The sequence below is a fragment of the Dendrobates tinctorius genome, unplaced genomic scaffold (assembly GCF_039654945.1).
Source record: "Dendrobates tinctorius isolate UK_male_01 unplaced genomic scaffold, ASM3965494v1 ptg000023l, whole genome shotgun sequence".
NCBI classification, from domain to species: Eukaryota; Metazoa; Chordata; class Amphibia; order Anura; family Dendrobatidae; genus Dendrobates; species Dendrobates tinctorius.
Window position 1 is genome coordinate 8797109 of NW_027361691.1, and position 20856 is coordinate 8817964.

General features: G+C 44.7%; 1 long non-coding RNA gene across 1 annotated transcript in view; it reads right to left on the minus strand.

Annotated features, from left to right (window-relative positions):
• The window catches only part of LOC141084504 (uncharacterized), a 321621-nt gene that overhangs the window by 14996 nt on the left and 285769 nt on the right, over positions 1-20856 (minus strand). The gene's annotated exons all lie outside the window — the stretch shown is intronic.

The window sequence follows — 20856 nt, forward strand, 5'->3', positions numbered from 1 at the left end:
TGATCGCCCTGGTGGCGTAGATGAGGGTTCGGTGACCCCTCCTCAAGGGGGAGGTACTGTTGTGAGTTCATTTTCCCCTTCATTACTGAGGCCCGAGGAACTCCCTCTTCTGGTAAAGAAAGGTAGTGAGCCTGATTATCAAACACCTGAGGCTGATGATGATGACTGGCTGAGTGGAGTTACTGACTGGATAAAAGGCTGCCGACGCCCTTCTGCCCTGTGGGTGATTTCTCTGTGGGATCCTTGGAGACCAGTCTGAATTCCTGCTCCTCTAAAGCTAAGTTTGCTGCTAGGCCTTTTGCTTTGGTGCTTTGACTTTGGTTTTCTTTGTTTTTCTGGATTTCTGCCATTCCCTGCTGGGGTGTGCTGAATTCATTTAGCTCTGTCTTCTGAAAATACTTGAGTGCTGATTTAGTTTTTGAAGCCTAGCTGCTTCAGGGCCTTTTTCATATCAGCTTGTTGGCTTATGTCTTTGATAGGGTTTTGGCAGATTGCAGACAGCAGCCTTCCTGTCCTTTCCTATCTAGGTAGTTTTGGGCCCCGTCTTTGCTCAGTCTATCTTTCTGTCTGTGTTAGTATTTTCCTCTTGCTTCACCGTCATTATATGTTGGGGGCTGCCTATTGCTTTGGGGTCTGCTCTGGGGCAGTTTAGATTTCCCCTTTCTTTCTTTAGGCCTATGTAATTCTCCGGCTGTGATCGAGGGGTCTAGGGCATCGTAGGAACCCCCCACGGCTACTGCTAGTTGTGTTGATAGGTTCAGGGGTCTGCAATCTGATAGTTGCCAACTTCTCTGGTTTTCTGGACTTAGCTTGTATTTCTGCTTTTGCCTCCTACGGTGACTCATTCATAACACGCACGTGTGCGAGCTGTACGGAGCAGAGCCATGTGTGAGTGAGGTGTACGGAGCGGTGCCGTGTGTGTGCAAGGTGTACGGAGCAGAGTCATGTGTGCGTGAGGTGTACGAAGTGGAGCCGCACGTGTGCGATGTGTATGGAGCGGAGCAGCACGTGTGCGAGGTGTACGGAGCAGAGCCATGTGTGTGAGGTGTACAGAGTGGAGCTGTGCGTGTACGGGTTGTACGAAGTGGAGCAGTGTGTGTATGGGGCATACAAAATGGAGCCCTGTGTGTGCGAAGTGTAAGAGCTGAGCCGTGTGTGTATGGAGTGGTGTCGCATGTGTATGGAGCGGAGCCTCACGTGTGCGAGGTGTACGTAGCAAAGCCGCATGTGTACAAGGTTTACTGAGTGAAGCCATGTGTGTACAAGGTGTACAGAGCATGGCCACGTGTGTGAAACGTGTACGGAGCAGAGCCGCATGTGTACGAGGTTTACAGAGTGGAGCCGTGTGTACGAGGTGTACAGAGCGGAGCCTCGTCTGTACGGAACTGAGCAGCATGTGTACGGAGTGTACGGAGCGGAGCCGCGTGTGTGCGAGGTGTATGGAGCAAAGCCACATGTGTACAAGGTTTACGGAGTGGAGCGTGTGTACAAGGAGTACAGAGCATGGCCACGTGTGTAAAAGATGTACAGAGCAGAGCCGCATGTGTATGAGGTTTACGGAGTGGAGCCATGTGTGTGCGAGGTGTACAGAGTGGAGCCGCGTGTGTACGAGGTGTACAGAACGGAGCAGCATGTGTACGGGGTGTACGGAGCGGAGCCGCGTGTGTGCGAGGTATGCGGAGCGGAGCTGCGTGTGTATAGGGTGTACGGAGCGGAGTCGCGTGTGTACGGGGTGTACGGAGCGGAGCCGCGAGTGTACAGGGTGTACGGAGCCGAGCCGCGTGTGTACGGGGTGTACGGAGCCGAGCCGCGTGTGTACGGGGTGTACGGAGCAGAGCCGCGTGTGTACGGGGTGTACGGAGCGGAGCCGCGTGTGTAAGGGTTGTACGGAGTGGAACTGTGTGTGTATGGGGTGTACGAAACGGAGCCCTGTGTGTACAAAGTGTACAGAGCTGAGCCGTGTGTGTGCGGAGCAGAGCCATGTGTATGGAGCGAAGCAGAGCCATGTGTGTATGGAGTGGAGCCATGTGTGTATGGAGTGGAACTGCGTGTGTACGAGGTGTATGGAGCAAAGCCGCATGTGTACAAGGTTTACGGAGTGGAGCCATATGTGTACAAGGTGTACAGAGCGTGGCCACGTGTGTAAAAGGTGTACGGAGCAGAGCCACATGTGTTCGAGGTTTGCGGAGTGGAGCCGTGTGTGCGAGGTGTACAGAGCGGAGCCGCGTCTGTGCGGAGCTGAGCAGCATGTGTACGGAGTGTACGGAGCAGAGCCACGTGTGTACGGAGCGGAGCCGTGTGTGTACGGAGTGGAGCCGCGTTTGTATGGAGCGGAGCCACGTGTGTCCGAGGTGTATGGAGCAAAGCTGCATGTGTACAAGGTTTACGGAGTGGAGCCGTGTGTGTACAAGGAGTACAGAGTGTGGTCACGTGTGTAAAAGGTGTACAGAGCAGAGCCGCATGTGTATGAGGTTTACGGAGTGGAGCCATGTGTGTACTGAGTGGAGCCATGTGTGTGTGAGGTGTACGGAGCAGAGCAGCGTGTGTATGGGGTGTACGGAGCGGAACCGCGTGTGTACGGGGTGTACGGAGCGAAGCCGCGTGTGAACGGGGTGTACGGAGTAGAGCCGCGTTTGTAAGGGTTGTACGGAGTGGAGCTGTGTGTGTATGGGGTGTACAAAATGGAGCCCTGTGTATACGAAGTGCGCGGAGCAGAGCCGTGTGTGTATGGAGCGGAGCAGAGCCGTGTGTGTATGGAGTGGAGCCACGTGTGTATGGAGTGGAACCGCGTGTGTACGAGGTGTATGGAGCAAAGCCGCATGTGTACAAGGTGTACAGAGCGTGGCCACGTGTGTAAAAGGTGTACGGAGCAGAGTCGCATGTGTACGAGGTTTACGGAGTGGAGCCGTGTGTGCAAGGTGTACAGAGCGGAGCCGCGTCTGTACGGAGCTGAGCAGCATGTGTACGGAGCGGAGCCGTGTGTGTATGGAGCGGAGTCGTGTATGTACGGAGTGGAGCCGCGTTTGTATGGAGCTGAGCCGCGTGTGTCCGAGGTGTATGGAGCAAAGCCGCATGTGTACAAGGTTTACGGAGTGGAGCCGTGTGTGTACAAGGAGTACAGAGCGTGGCCACGTGTGTAAAAGGTGTACAGAGCAGAGCCGCATGTGTACGAGGTTTACGGAGTGGAGCCATGTGTGTACTGAGTGGAGCCACGTGTGTATGAGGTGTACGGAGCAGAGCAGCGTGTGTACGGGGTGTACGGAGCGGAACCGCGTGAGTACGGGGTGTACGGAGCGGAGCCGCGTGTGTACGTGGTGTACGGAGCGGAGCCGCGTGTGTACGGGGTGTACGGAGCGGAGCCGCATGTGTACGGGGTGTACGGAGTGGAGCCGCGTTTGTAAGGGTTGTACGGAGTGGAGCTGTGTGTGTATGGGGTGTACAAAACGGAGCCCTGTGTGTACGAAGTCTGCAGAGCAGAGCCGTGTGTGTATGGAGCGGAATAAAACGACAACACATGACCATAGTCCTATCAATAACAATGTTTTATTTAATAATACCATAAAAACAAGGTTTAATTGGTAAAAAGGCAAAGCATCAAGTATACATAATCATATAAATAGAAATTAAAGGGTCAACTAACCATATTATTGAAAAGAGGTTACATACGTATGTAGGGTCCCATACCACAGAAAATTATTGAAAAAATATATTATGTGACCGCTGGAAGCAGTGTACCAAAATCATGATATACTCATGATACAATAGTGTTGTATAAAAATGTATATAATAGTGCCATAAAAATAAGTGATTATAACCATGTGTTAACACAACAACATACCAATGAAATAAAGTGCAACATATGTGCAAACAAAAACACAATTTGTGTAATAAATGAACGATAAAGTGCAAAGTAGCAATAATGTCCAGCAGGGGTTGCTACACAGAGATAAGATTATGATCTTGTGACCATGAACGTATACCTCTTAACAAGTGAGAGCATATAGGGGCGCAATTCGGAGATAAGAAACCACCACAAATAGTACTAGAACAATCAGAAAACGGAATGGTTGCTGCCAACAACCAGACTATACTGTTAAATAGTTATACCTGTGGATTTATGAATGCTCCTACACGCCAAAGGTAGCTGCCCTTCCCCAACGCGCGTTTCGGCCAATTGCCTTCGTCAGGGTGTATGGAGCGGAGCAGAGCCATGTGTGTACGGAGTGGAGCCACGTGTTTGGAGTGGAACTGCGTGTGTACGAGGTGTATGGAGCAAAGCCGCATGTGTACAAGGTTTACGGAGTGGAGCCATGTGTGTACAAGGTGTACAGAGCGTGGCCACATGTGTAAAAGGTGTACTCTCTCTCTGTTTCTTTCTTTTCCTCAGTACCAGTCTGTGTGCCCACAGTACTGGTAGAATAAGAGGGGTAGGAAACTAGGTGGCACTGGTCACATTGAGCATTTCATACTTTTTACTGGTGTATAATCATATGTCCTGAGCACCCCCCATAAAGTGGGCCAGCCCCAGACAACAAGGTACAAACAAATCACTATTACTATCAGTCCAAGTGGACAATTATGATGTCCCTGTTCGAAGCAGTGTGGAGGATCAGAATACACTGAGGAGACCAGAGCAGCGGGGTATGGTGAAAAGAATTATATGGGGCCCATTATGCTGTATGAAGTAATATATGGTGCCCATTATACTGTATGAAGTAATATATGGGGCCCATTATGCTGTATGAAGTAATATATGGGGCCCAATATACTATATGGAGCATCATATGGGGCCCATAATACTGTATGCAGTAATATATGGGGCCTATAATACTGTATGGAGCATTATGTGGGGATAGGGGATGACTTTCTGTTTGTTGTGGATCTGACCGCTGGGACCCCCATGACCCTGAGAAACGTAGCTTGGAAGAGCACCATGTAAATAGAGCTGTGGTCAATCATACGCACGGTGGTGTCATTCACATGTGGCTCTTCAAATAACTCCTTTAAGAGAGTGATGAGGGGACGACAAAGTATAGCAAAAATTCACTGATCAGGGCTGAAGAGTGTTATAGTTTGTTGGCTGTTGGGATTTGTGTGGCAGGACTGCATTTTTTGCCCCAGTCCGGCCCTGTGCCAGGCCTACCATTGCCATTAATGACCCTTGTTCTGGATACTTCTGTGTTGCTGTTGTATGTGCGTGTGATGGCGCTGACATCCTTGTGTTTGGACACCTTTTTTTCTATTTATCTAAATCAAAATGTCCACTATTGTACTCAGTTTTACAATATAGATATTAAAATTTACTTTGTGTGTGTGTGTGGGGGGGCGTCATTTTGCTGTTCGCCCCAGGCAGCAGGGAGGCTAGGTTCACCCCTGTGTACATTTTCGAGCTCTCTGGAACGGACCAAACGCCTCTCAGGGTTTCGATCCGTCCTTCTACAACTGGGTAGGGAAATACATAGAAAGGCTAATGGGAATCAGATAGCAAAGATATCTTTAGTCTCAATGCGTAGCAGGGGCCCGGCTGGTCTGATGGCACCAAAACTGCCTCCCTTGGACCGTTCATTAAGGAGTTATGACATATCTTAGTTTTTTTTATTTTTTAGCTACTAGAGACAAGGGGAGTGGATTTAGGTTCAGTCCAGAGGGCAGGAGGCGAGTGAACCAAAGGGGATAAAGACTAGTGTAAGGTCATGTGGTCTCTCTCTTTGTTATGAATGTGGTCCACTTCGAAAGGGGGTCACATCAAGTAACGTGTTGTTTAGGATCTAGGAACCAGCTGGCAGTCCATGCCCCAATGCGGTCCAGGACACACATGGTCAAACATCAACCTGGCAATTGACATGATCGATCTGCTTATATCTTTTGTTCTAGCATTATCTGTATTTTCATATCTGACTATTGCAAATGTGTAACCACTGTGTATTTGGTGTATTGTCTAGTGTGCCCTTAATGCGATTAAATACTGTATAAAATTTTACCTTGGGCTGCTCTTTAATCTCGATCCAAGAATCCACACTTTCGTTGCTCAGCTTAACTTTTCATGCTACAAAGGCTGGTTTCTGGCCCAATATATTCCCTATTAACAGACTGGGTTTATATCTATTGAGGAACTAGTGGCAGTCCCACCGGGCTGACCTGGCACTCTTTCACTGGTGCTAGTGAAAGGGGCCTCTCAGACTGTCAGGGTTGTGAGTGAGTGTGATGCCACATCAGTGACTGCATGGGCCACATTTTCTCACTCTTCGTGCCTCTCTGGGCCTGTGTGGACCGGGGGTGTTTGTGTAAAACTGTACAAAGCTGACCTTATGCATCCCCAAGAGGTGTAGAGCGTTTCATTGGTGAAAGTGGGGAGACCGTAACACGTGGTCCGTCAGACGTAATAGTGACGTCAGGTGGGGTGGCGAGGTGATGGCCACTCACAAGTGGTGGCAGCAGTGGGATTCTGCGTAATCTCTCTGGTGCCATCCTTCACATAGACGATAGAGCTAAAGTTATGCTTAGAGTTAGGGACAGGGCTAAGGTAATAATATTGTTACATAAAAAAAATAGAACATGAATTGTAATAAAAAAAATTAAAAGCATAAAAATGGAAATAGTAATTTTGGCTAATTAAAATGATTACAAAAATTAAATCAGAGGCATGACACGAGAAGGAGCCTACAGCATGTGGTGTGTCAGGCAGAGGCTTCTAAAAGAGGATAATTACTGGTGACTTCAGTCCTTTTCATTTGCCTCCTTGACATTTGCTTATTTATAAAATTATTATTTGGTTGTATTTTGGGACAATTTACACTTCTTATGTTGTAAGTAATGACCCTTGTCAGATACAGTAATAAGCGTCCATATCCACTAAGAGGAACTAACTGTTCTCATCTTATTTACCACAGAAATTAAGAAAGCAGATACTGGAATGCTGGAACAGAAAGTCCAATACACAAAGTCTGAAAGTCCGAAACACCATGAGGTTAAAAATAAAATTAACTCAATGGAACATTTTTCTACATTTCAATATTACATTTAATATAAATATTATCGGCAAACTTGATGAACGGAATCAGTCCATGGCTCATGGAAGCTAAATGTAGGTTAGCGTTAGGCAACATCAAAAAGAACAGACATTTATTCTTTGATATTTAGATTTATTATTTCTATGTATACAGTACCTCTGTCTCAAAAGTACAGGTACTGAAGCCATACATCCCCCTATCCATAATATATCACAATACATACAGATGTGCTCAAAAGTTTACATACCCCGACAGAAATTTTGCTTTCTTGGTCTTTTTTTCAGAGAATATGAATGAAAACACCAAAACTTTTTCTCCACTCATGGTTAGTGGTTGGGTGAAGCCATTTATTGTCAAACTACTGTGTTTTCTCTTTTCAAATCATAATGACAGCCCAAAACATCCAAATGACCCTAATGAAAAGTTCACATACCCCATTTCTTAATACCGTGTATTGCCCCCTCTAACATCAATGACAGCTTGAAGTCTTTTGTGGTAGTTGTGAATGAGGTTCTTTATTTTCTCAGATGGTAAAGCTGCCCACTCTTCTTGGCAAAAAGCCTCCAGTTCCTGTAAATTCCTGAGCTGTCTAGCATGAACTGCGCACGCTTGAGATCTCCCCAGAGTGGCTCAATGATATTGAGGTCAGGAGACTGAGATGGACACTCCAGAACCTTCAACTTGTTCTGCTGTTGACATTGACAGGTCGACTTGGCCTTGTGTTTTGGATCGTTGTCATGTTGGAACATCCAAGTACGTCCCATGCGCAGCTTCCAGGCTGATGATTGCAAATTTGCCTCCAGTATTTGCTGATAATGTGCTGCATTCATCTCTCCTTCAACTTTGACCAAGACTCCTGTGCCTTAATAGCTCACACATCCCAAAAATATCAGCAATCCACCTCTGTGCTTTACAGTAGGAATGGTGTTCCTTTAATCATAGGCCTTGTTGACCTCTCTCCAAGTGTAACATTTATTGTTGTGGCCAAAAAGTTAAATTTTGGTCTCATCACTCCAAATTACCTTGTTCCAGTAGTTTTGAGGCTTGTCTCTGTGCTGTTTTGCATATTTTAGGCGAGATACTTTATGGCATTTGTGCAGTAATGGCTTTCTTCTGGTGACTAGACCATGCAGCCCATTTTTATTCAAGTTCCTCTTTATTGTGCATCTTGAAACAGCCACACCGCTAGTTTTCAGAGAGTCCAGTATTTCAGCTGATGTTATTTGTGAGCTTTTCTTTGCATCCCGACCAATTTTCCTAGCAGTTGTGGGCAAAATTGTTGTTGGTCTACCTGACCATGGTTTTGATTTTACAGAACCCCTGATTTTCTATTTGTTAATCACAATTTGAACGCTGATGACTGGCGTTATCAATTCCTTGGATATCTTTTTGTATCCCTTTCCTGTTTTACACAGTTCAGCTACCTTTTCCCATAGATCCGTTGACAATTCTTTTGCTTTCCCCATGACTCACAATCCAGAAACGTCAGTGGTTGGATGAAAGATGCAAGAGCCTGTCTGGATCCCAGGAACTCACTCGGCTTTTACACAGTAGTTTGACAATAAATGGCTTCACCCAACCACTAACCATGAGTAAAAAAAAGACCAAGAAAGCAAAAATTCTGCTGGGGTATGAACCTTTTGAGCACAACTGTAACTATTGTGCTTTTATCCTGTCCCTTATGAACAAGAATACATGGTAACTACTATAAGGGCAGAGACACACTGCCGTATTTTTCGTCCGAGAATCGCATTGTAAAACACGAACTGGCTGTCTGCTCTCCTGACCTGAGCTTGACAGCTGCATTAGTAATCCACATTCTGTCATGCTCAGGTCAGGAGAGGTGCCGGCCAGTCCGTTCAGTGCGATGCGATTATCGCAGGAGAAAAATGCCAGTGTGTCTCTGCCCTAATACTGCCATTATCTAACAAGAATATAACTTCTATAATAATGCCCCTGTCACAAGTGTGTCATGCCAACCTGGGAGATCTGGGGGTAAAAGATCACTGCACATTATGAATCACAGATCTTCCATTTAGCTGTTGCTATTGAAGATTTGTCTTCCAGGGCTGTGTGCTAAAGCTAAGTAGTTGAAGTTTGGAGTTGGAGCTGTGGGGTTCTTTAGTTTGCTGTTGTACGTGGGTGTTTATATCCTGGTCCCTTTTCCCATTTAGTTTGTTCCTCCTAGTCCCTATCCTCTTTCCTATTGTTGTTTAGTGCTTTTGTGTTATAGATGTTTTCTGTTATCTCTTTTACAGTAGCATAGTAGGTCGGAGACGTGGGCCTCTCTACCTTTAAGAGTACCCCTGGACAAAGATCGTTAGCGACCCAGCTTCAGGGACAGTTTGAGATCCCTCCTCCTTACTGAATATTGTTACAGCATGACAAATACTGTCTCCTATGTACTAAAATATAACTACTATAATACTGCCCCTATGTACAAGAATATAACTACTATAATACTGCCCCTATGTACAAGAATATAACTACTATAATACTGCTCCTATGTACAAGAATATAACTACTATAATACTGCCCCTATGTACAAGAATATAACTACTATAATACTGCCCCTATGTACAAGAATATAACTACTATAATACTGCCCCTATGTATAAGAATATAACTACTATAATACTGCTCCTATGTACAAGAATATAACTACTATAATACTTCCCCTATGTACAAGAACATGACTACTATAATACTGCCCCTATGTACAAGAATATAACTACTATAATACTGCCCCTATGTACAAGAATATAACTGCTATAATACTGCCTCTATGTACAAGAATATAACTACTAAAATACTGCCACTATGTAAAAGAATATAACTACTATAATACTGCCCCTATGTACAAGAATATAACTACTATAATACTGCCCCTATGTACAAGAATATAACTACTATAATACTGCTCCTATGTACAAGAATATAACTACTATAATACTGCCCCTATGTACAAGAATATAGCTACTATAATACTGCCCGTATGTACAAGAATATAACTACTATAATACTGCCCCTATGTACAAGAATATAACTACTATAATACTGCTCCTATGTACAAGAATAAAACTACTATAATACTGCCCCTATGTACAAGAATATAACTACTATAATACTGCCCCCTATGTACAAGAATATAACTACTATAATACTGCTCCTATGTACAGGAATATAACTACTATAATACTGCCCCTATGTACAAGAATATAACTACTATAATACTGCCTCTATGTACAAGAATATAACTACTAAAATATTGCCTCTATGTACAAGAATATAACTACTATAATACTGCCACTATGTACAAGAATATAACTACTATAATACTGTCCCTATGTACAAGAATATAGCTACTATAATACTGCCCCTATGTACAAGAATATAACTACTATAATACTGCCCCTATATACAAGAATATAACTACTATAATACTGCCCCTATATACAAGAATATAACTACTATAATACTGCTCCTATGTACAAGAATCTAACTACTATAATACTGCTCCTATGTACAAGAATATAACTACTATAATACTGCTCCTATATACAAGAATATAACTACTATAATACTGACCCTATGTACAAGAATATAACTACTATAATACTGCCCCCCTATGTACAAGAATATAACCACTATAACACTACCCCTATGTACAAGAATATAGCCACTATAATACTACCCCTATATACAAGTATATAACTACTATAATACTGCCCCCTATGTACAAGAATATAACTACTATAATACTGTGCCCTATGTACAAGAATATAACTACTAAAATACTGCTCCTATGTACAAGAATATAATTACTATAATACTGCCCCTATGTACAAGAATATTACTACTATAATACTACCCCTATGTACAAGAATATAACTACTATAATACTGCCCCTAGGTACAAGAATATAACTACTATAATACTGCCCATATGTACAAGAATATAACTACTATAATACTGCCCCTATGTACAAGAATATAACTACTATAATACTGCTCCGATGTACAAGAATAAAACTACTATAATACTGCTCCTATGTACAAGAATAAAACTACTATAATACTGCCCCTATGTACAAGAATATAACTACTATAATACTGCCCCCTATGTACAAGAATATAACTACTATAATACTGCTCCTATGTACAGGAATATAGCTTCTATAATACTGCTCCTATGTACAAGAATATAACTACTATAATACTGCTCCTATATACAAGAATATAACTACTATAATACTGCCCCCTATGTACAAGAATATAACTACTATAATACTGCCCCCTATGTACAAGACTATAACTACTATAATACTACTCCTATGTACAAGAATATAACTACTATAATACTGCCCCTTATGTACAAGAATATAACTACTGTAATACTGCCCCCATGTACAAGAATATAACTGCTATAATACTGCCCCCTATGTACAAGAATATAACTACTATAATACTGACCCTATGTACAAGAATATAACTACTATAATACTGCCCCCCTATGTACAAGAATATAACCACTATAACACTACCCCTATGTACAAGAATATAACCACTATAATACTGCCCCTATGTACAAGTATATAACTACTATAATACTGCCCCTATGTACAAGAATATAACTACTATAATACTGCGCCCTATGTACAAGAATATAACTACTTTAATACTGCCCCTATGTACAAGAATATAATTACTATAATATTGCCCCTATGTAGAAGAATATAACTACTATAATACTGCCCCTATGTACAAGAATATAACTACTAAAATACTGCTCCTATGTACAAGAATATAACTACTATAATACTGCCCCCTATGTACAAGAATATAATTACTATAATATTGCCCCTATGTACAAGAATATAACTACTATAATACTGCCCCTATGTACAAGAATATAACTAGTAAAATACTGCTCCTATGTACAAGAATATAACTACTATAATACTGCCCCCTATGTACAAGAATATAACTACTATAATACTGCGCCCTATGTACAAGAATATAATTACTTTAATACTGCCCCTATGTACAAGAATATAACTATTATAATACTGCCCTTATGTACAAGAATATAACTACTATAATACTGCCCCTATGTACAAGAATATAACTACTATAATACTGCCCCCTATGTACAAGAATATAATTACTATAATACTGCGCCCTATGTACAAGAATATAACTACTATAATACTGCTCCTATGTACAAGAATATAACTACTATAATACTGCCTCCTATGTACAAGAATATAATTACTATAATACTGCTCCTATGTACAAGAATATAACTATTATAAATGTGGTGCAGTTGTTTTAATATTTTGCCATGCAATCTAAATAGTCAGGGGCATGTCATTTCAGCTAATCAAATAAGTAACAGCAGGTACAGGCTAAAGGGAAGATATTGTAGATAATTTATATTTTTTTTAATAACAAGCGCGAAATTGTGAAGTTTAAAATAAATAAAGCGTATCACATAACACCACCTGTCTCGCTGGCAGCCGCACAGCCCCTGGCATCTGTCGAATAAATACTCTAAAAGACACAAATTTCTTCTATTGACATCTGTTGCATTTTCTTCCTTCCTATTTTTCTGTTCTGCTTTGGAACAAATGTAAAGGTTGTGAAGGAGCCGAGTCCCCAGTGATAGAAGGATTTGCAAAATTCAACATTGCTTTTAACTTTCTGATAGGTGGTGCTTTGAATAGAGCTGTTTATTGGGCTGCATAGACATTGATCTGGGTAAACGTGCCCGACTGAGTCGTTTTGCTTAAAGATCTACCCTTGAGTAGAGTTGAGCGAAACGGGTCGAAAAAATTCAAAAGTCGCCGACTTTTGGCAAAGTCGGGTTTCATGAAACGAAACCCGACCCTAGGATGAGGTCGGCCACGAGGTCGGCGACTTACGCGCCAAAGTCGCGTTTCAAAAGTTTGTTTTGCGCTCTTTTTCAGCCAATCAGGATCCACGGACACTGTGGGCAACGTGATGACATAGGCACGGGTCACCACCATCTTTCAGAAGGGCATGCAAGTGATTGGCTTGCTTTGGTGGGCGTCACAGGGGGTATAAAAGGGGGTGCACGCCGACCGCCATCTTACTTCTGCCGATCTTAGTATAGGGAGAGGTTGCTGCTGATTCTGTAGGGAGAGCGTTAGGCAGGGAAGAAGACAAAAAAACTGCTTCTGCTGCTAGCGATTTGGCCTGCACAACACACCAGTCACTGTGTGTGCAGTGCAAGGGGAGGCTATATAGTGGTGTATCAGTGGTGTTGGTTGTTGGGCTGCCTTTTAAGGCTTCCTGACAGGCTGGCATTGCTGTTTACCCACTGCTCCGCAAACTACTTTTTTAAAAGCAATCCAATCTCCCTTATCCTCTAGTCACTTTTGTCACAGCTGTGCCATCGAGCCTGTCACATAGCGCTCAGATATTCATTGGGCCTCACACAATCCAAAAGTGTCCAGTGTCCAAAAGTGTGTGCAGAAATTCAAAATCTCCCTTATCCTCTAGTCACTTTTGTCACAGCAGTGCCATCGAGCCTGTCACATAGCGCTCAGATATCAGTGGGCCTCACACAATCCAAAAGTGTCCACTGTCCACAAATGTGTGCAGAAATTCAAAATCTCCCTTATCCTCTAGTCACTTTTGTCACAGCTGTGCCATCGAGCCTGTCACATAGCGCTCAGATATCAGTGGGCCTCACACAATCCAAAAGTGTCCAGTGTCCAAAAGTGTGTGCAGATATTCAAAATCTCCCTTATCCTCTAGTCACTTTTGTCACAGCAGTGCCATCGAGCCTGTCACATAGCGCTCAGATATCAGTGGGCCTTACACAATCCAAAAGTGTCCAGTGTCCAAAAGTGTGTGCAGATATTCAAAATCTCCCTTATCCTCTAGTCACTTTTGTCACAGCAGTGCCATCGAGCCTGTCACATAGCGCTCAGATATCAGTGGGCCTCACACAATCCAAAAGTGTCCAGTGTCCAAAAGTGTGTGCAGATATTCAAAATCTCCCTTATCCTCTAGTCACTTTTGTCACAGCAGTGCCATCGAGCCTGTCACATAGCGCTCAGATATCAGTGGGCCTCACACAATCCAAAAGTGTCCAGTGTCCAAAAGTGTGTGCAGATATTCAAAATCTCCCTTATCCTCTAGTCACTTTTGTCACAGCAGTGCCATCGAGCCTGTCACATAGCGCTCAGATATCAGTGGGCCTCACACAATCCAAAAGTGTCCAGTGTCCAAAAGTGTGTGCAGAGATTCAAAATCTCCCTTATCCTCTAGTCACTTTTGTCACAGCATTGCCATCGAGCCAGTCACATAGCGCTCAGATATCAGTGGGCCTCACACAATCCAAAAGTGTCCACTGTCCACAAGTGTGTGCAGAAATTCATCTCCCCTGCCCTATAGACACCTTGTACCTTGTTTTACATTACTATATAGTTTGTTGGATTTTGTCTACATTTCTACCAAAAATGAGGAAGGATGGTGGAAGAGGCCGTGGAATTGGGCGGGGGTTGGCAGCTGGTAATGATGGTGTTGGTGGTGGATCTGATGGTAGTGGCAAGAGCAAAATATGACCGAATGCAGGAGGTGCTGACCCTGCGTCATCGTCTGGCTACATAAGGCCTCGAACGCTTAGTTTTCTAGGAGTTGGCAAACCGCTTTTAAAGCCAGAGCATCAGGAAAAAGTTTTGTCTTACATTGCTGACTCAGCCTCCAGCTCTATCGCCTCCTCTTCTTCAGTTGTAAAAAGTAAAAGCACTGAGTCGTCATTGGAGGCTCATGTTCATGAACCACACCTTTCCTTGTGTCCTTCACCCCGACCAAGATTGAAGGATGACGCAGGCCATACTACTGATTACTCCATGGAGCTGTTTTCACATACCATGCCTGGATTATCAAGTCAAATGGTGAATTACCCAGGCCAAGATGAATCTGACATGGAGTGCACTGATGCACAGCCGCTGATGGATGATTCTGCTGGTACATTCACTCAGAGCACTACATTGTCCTCGCAGTGTACAGAGCCAGATTCTGACCCTGATGAGACTCAGGTGCCCCTTCCCGCACACTATACCACCATACACGGTGACACAGAGGAAGGTGCACATGACATAGAAGAGGAGGTGATGGATGACCCAGTTGTTGACCCAGATTGGCATCCATTGGGGGAAGAGGGTGCTGCTTCCAATAGCTCAGATGAGGAGCATCCACAGCAGACATCTACATCGCAACAGCTGTTATCTGGCAGGCCCGGAGCACTCCAAAGACAGGTTCCAAACATCAAAAGAGTTGCTGGACAGCTTGTCCAGAGGGTCAAAAGATCACAGCGTGCTAGGCCGCAAAATGTCTGCCAAAGTAGGAAGAGTGCAGTGTGGCACTTTTTTGAACAAAATCCTCATGATCAGGCCAAGGTTATCTGTAAGAAGTGCGCAAAGACCTTTAGCCGAGGGAAAAATCTGAAAAATTTGAATACCAGTTGCATGCTTAGACATTTAACCAGCATACACTTGCAAGCATGGACACAACACCAAACCTCAAGTGCCACATGTGCAACAGATCACAACGAAGGTAGTCAGCAACGCTACATTGTTTCCCCCACTGTAAGCCCACCGGTTAGCACAGCAGCAAATGTTGAGGTGTCGTTGCAAGACCACAGCAGTCAGGGAATCCCACTGTTATATCAACGAAATACTGATTCTAGGCCATCAGAAAGAACACCAACTCCATCACCATCATCAACCCTCTCTCAGTCCGCCCTGTCCACCGCTACTTCCACCATATGCAGCTCTCAAGTCCAGCTCACCCTCCAAGACACTATGAGTAGGTCAAGAAAGTACTCAGTCTCTCATCCGCGTACACTGGGTTTGAACGCCCACATTGCCAAACTAATCTCGTTTGAGATGATGCCCTTTCGGTTGGTGGAAAGCACAGCTTTCCGCGAACTCATGGCCTATGCAGTACCACGCTATGACCTACCCAGTCGCCACTTCTTCTCTCGCAAAGCCATCCCAGCCCTCCACCATCATGTGAAAGACCGCATTGTCCATGCACTCAAGCAGTCAGTGAGCGGAAAGGTGCACCTCACAACTGATGCATGGTCCAGTCGGCATGGCCAGGGCCGTTACGTGTCCATCACTGCGCACTGGGTTAATGTGGTGGATGCAGGGTCCACAGGGGACAGCGGTGGTGGGACAGTGCTGCCTAGCCCACGGTATAGGAAACAGTTGGCTGTAGGCGTTCGACCCTCCTCCTCCTCCACCTCCTCTAGAAGCGAAAGCTCGTCCACAGAGCGCAGTCGTACGAGCACTCCATCTGCAGCTGCCACTGTTGCACACGATGTGTCCCCCTATCGAGCAGCTAGTGGAAAGCGTCAGCAGGCTGTGTTGCAGATGATGTGTTTGGGCGACAGACACACCGCCGAGGTGCTGGCCGAGTACTTGAAGCGACAAACTGAGTCATGGCTGGGCAGTGTACATCTTGAGGCAGGCAAGGTAGTTAGTGATAACGGCCGTAATTTTGTGGCAGCCATAGCCCTTTCAAAACTCATCCACATACCTTGCTTGGCTCACACCTTGAACCTGGTGGTGCAGTGCTTCCTCAAAAATTATCCGGAGTTAACAGCCCTGCTCCAGAAGGTGCGAAGACTGTGCGCGCACATCCGCCGGTCGCCTGTACACTCCGTTCGTATGCAGAAGCTGCAGCGATTGCTCCACCTTCCCAACCACCGCCTCATTATCGACATTGCAACAAGGTGGAACTCCACCCTGCACATGGTGGAGCGGCTGTGTGAGCAGAGGCAGGCCATAATGCATTTGTGGGAGGATACACGGCCAGGCACTTTGAGAGCAGACATGGAGTTGACAGGTGTGCAGTGGTCGAAGCTGAAAGACCTTTGTAAAGTCCTTCAGTGTTTTGAGGAATGCACACGGCTGGTAAGCGCAGACGATGCCATCCTAAGCATGAGCATCCCACTTATGCGTCTGCTCATGCAAACTTTGACGCACCTTAAGGAGCAGGCGTCTGCAGCCAATGTTGATGAGGAGGAAGAGGAGGAGGGAATCCTTGATGACATTCAGCCATTGTCTGCTCAGGGACCTCTCCTGGACGAGGTGGAGGAAGAAGAGGAGGAGGAGGAGGATGATGGGGATGATTACTTAGGGGAGGAGGATGCATCTCGTGGGGCAAGTGAAAATGTTGGCGTGGCAAGGTCTGGTAAAGGGTTTGTGCGTGACTGGAGGGATGTGGATTTGCCAGAAAGTGCTCCTCCACCCAGCACTCGCAGTGCATCATTGACACCGGGAACATTGGCCCACATGTCAGATTATGCCTTGCAGATCCTAAAAAGGGACCCACGCATTGCCAAAATGATGAACGATGACGACTACTGGTTGGCCAGCATCCTGGATCCACGCTATAAAGGCAAATTACAAAACATCATGCCACAGGAGAACCTTGACCTAATATTGGCTAATAAACAAGCAACTCTGGTAAATCGGTTGCTTGAGGCATTCCCAGCACACAGCAGCGGTGATGGTTCTCACACGAGCCGTACGGGCCGGGGGCAGCTTGGCAGAGGTGTTCGTGGTGCACACAGCAGAAGTGGCGTTGGAGACAGGGGTTTCATGACAATGTTGTGGACTGATTTTTCAAATACCGCTCACACAACTGGTAATACTGCATCGATGGAAAGTGACAGGAGACAGCAGTTGTCAACTATGGTAACAAACTACTTTTCCTCCCATATCGATGTTCTCCCACACAGGTCATTCCCCTTTGACTATTGGGCCGCTAAACTGGACACCTGGCCTGAATTGGCCCAATATGCCTTACAGGAGCTCGCTTGCCCAGCTGCAAGTGTGCTATCGGAAAGAGTCTTCAGTGCAGCTGGATCAATCCTGACAGAAAAAAGGACCCGTCTGTCAACCCAAAATGTGGATGATCTAACCTTCATTAAAATGAACCACGCATGGGTTTCCAAGGATTTTGTCCCACCTTCCCCTGATGACACATAGGGTGACAGAAAAATGGCTTGCTTTGGTCCACCTCTTCCTGGTACTTCACCTATTTCGCCTTTTGCATCAGCTGAATGTCCAACATCAACATATGCCACTTTCTAAAACTCCCTAACTGTGCTGCCTCCCCCCCCATGGCCGGGGTCACCACCTACCGCACGACACCGTGCGAGTGCCGTTGCCCTGGACAGGTGGGTAGGCCGACTCTTGGGCGCGGGCACTGGCACAGGGTCCCTCATAGTGCAATCAAGTGTCTCTGACGGTGGTGGTGCACACCCGCCGTCAGACACACCGCTGTACTATGAGGGGCCCAGTGCCAGTACCGACGCCCACGAGTGGGCCCCCCTTGCTTGGGCAGGGCCCCAGCATTTGCAATCTTTACCTCTCCCTGCTCCTCCGCTGTGTAATCTGGGCCGTCAAATCCATACTGTGCCTGACACCATCTGAGCCTGCCTCCTGAGACATATATTTTGAATGTGTACGCTATCCATACATGTTATCCAGGGATACGGTACCCTTTCTAACCTTTGTGCAATCACGTGCAATCCATACTGGGCCTAACACCGTCTGAGCCTGCCTCATGCTGTATAGACATATATTTTGAATGTGTACGCTATCCATACATGTTATCCAGGGATACGGTACCCTTTCTAACCTTTGTGCAATCACGTGCAATCCATACTGGGCCTAACACCGTCTGAGCCTGCCTCATGCTGTATAGACATATATTTTGAATGTGTACGCTATCCATACATGTTATCCAGGGATACGGTACCCTTTCTAACCTTTGTGCAATCACGTGCAATCCATACTGGGCCTAACACCGTCTGAGCCTGCCTCATGCTGTATAGACATATATTTTGAATGTGTACGCTATCCATACATGTTATCCGGGGATACGGTACCCTTTCTAACCTTTGTGCAATCACGTGCAATCCATACTGGGCCTAACACTGTCTGAGCCTGCCTCCTGAGACATATATTTTGAATGTGTACGCTATCCATACATGTTATCTGGGGATACGGTACCCTTTCTCACCTTTGTGCAATCACGTGTAATCCATACTGGGCGTGAGAACGGCTGGCGAGCTGTTAAGCAAGCTACAGCACCTGTCCAGACAAGTACAGGGATTCCCTAGTGAGGAGACTTATTTGATTGTTTTCAATGTTGGGACAGCAATTTTTGGGGAGCACTATACTCTGGAGAATGATAGATGGGGCCCACCATACACTGGAACATTCCAAAGGTGGACATCAGACACTGGAGCAGCATTTACAGGGCCCATTATACACTAGAGCATTAGAAATGGGGCCCATTATGATTGGAGCATTATTTGGGCCCATAAGACAGTGGAGCTTCATCCATGGGGACCAACATATACTGTAGCATTATGTGGAGCTCATCATATACTGTTTCAAACATTATATGGGACCAATGATTCTGTATGGAGAAATAGATGGGCCTCGTCATGAGATGTAAAAAGTGAGGTATTTTTCATTGTACTATACCGCTATTTCTCTGCCGTATCGGAGCATGATGAGTTGTGGTATGTGTTAAAGGGGCGCTCTTTCGCCCAGGGCACATGAAAACCTGCAGCCAGCCCTCCCCCCCCACAAATTTAGCCAAATAACCCCCATTTTTCAGTGCGTAACTTGTATTATGAAGTTAATTAAGGTTGACAAGCTTAAGTAAGAAGAATTGATGCTTTTGGCATTCAAATGGGCACTGTAGGTGTGTTTCCTGTCCTCCTCTCACTGCCGACTTTTATTCCCCATTGACTTACATTGGGTTTCGTGTTTCGGGACGACCCCGACTTTTCCCTATAATCGGACGATCTTGCTCGACCCGACTTTTGGAAAAGTCGGGTTTCACGAAACGAAACGCGACCCTAAAAAACCAAAAGTCGCTCAACTCTACCCTTGAGCACTTAACATATAGAAGATGCGGGGCTCCAAGTCCTGCTGAAATAGAGATAAGTGATACATTTTATACTACATTTTGCCACCACTAGAGGGAGCTTAGGAGCTTACTGCATACTGCTAACACATTGAACTTCATAATAGCACAGTATGCAGTAAGCCCATGAGCTCCCTCTGGTGGTGGATACAGAAAGTTCGCTATTATGAAATTTCTTTAATATGTTGAAACATTTACTTTAAGGTCCCCAATCAATATTCTGATGAGCTCTTACATTATTAAGGATCACAATGCTGATCTATTTACACACAGATATTTTTTCTAACATGTTATCAGAAAGTTTAGCTCTGCTATTACTTAAAAAAAAAATAATTCTCATTCTCATCTTATTATTTTCAAAATAGACATTGATCAGACAATGCTTAAAAATTGGACAGACTCCTTGAGTACAGGGAGCATTTACAATCAAACTTGTAGTTCTCCACCTAGTGGCCATAAGGGGTAAAATACCATTAGATATAAGTTAATTTCTAGCAAATTACCTTTTTAATGCTTTTGAAATGGTGATATCTAGCTTTTAATTTTTTTCCACCATAGATTACAGAGGGAACATGCAAAGTCCTGAAATTTAGAAATGGAAAAATGACGCAGACCTTTTTGTCATGGAACGTATGTACGAAAATGTACTTATAATTACGGAGGCAAACTCTCTCCATAAGATCCATCAGGTGCAATAGATAAAATAAACTTCTTTGTTGCAGTTGATAAACACACAATGCGTTTCGGGGAAGATCTGCCGCCTTCATCAGGTAAAAACATCAGTATATATAGAGAGAATACAAGGTATTTGTCGCTATTGGAATTTGCCGCCTTTGTGGGGTTAAGGGTTAATTTGG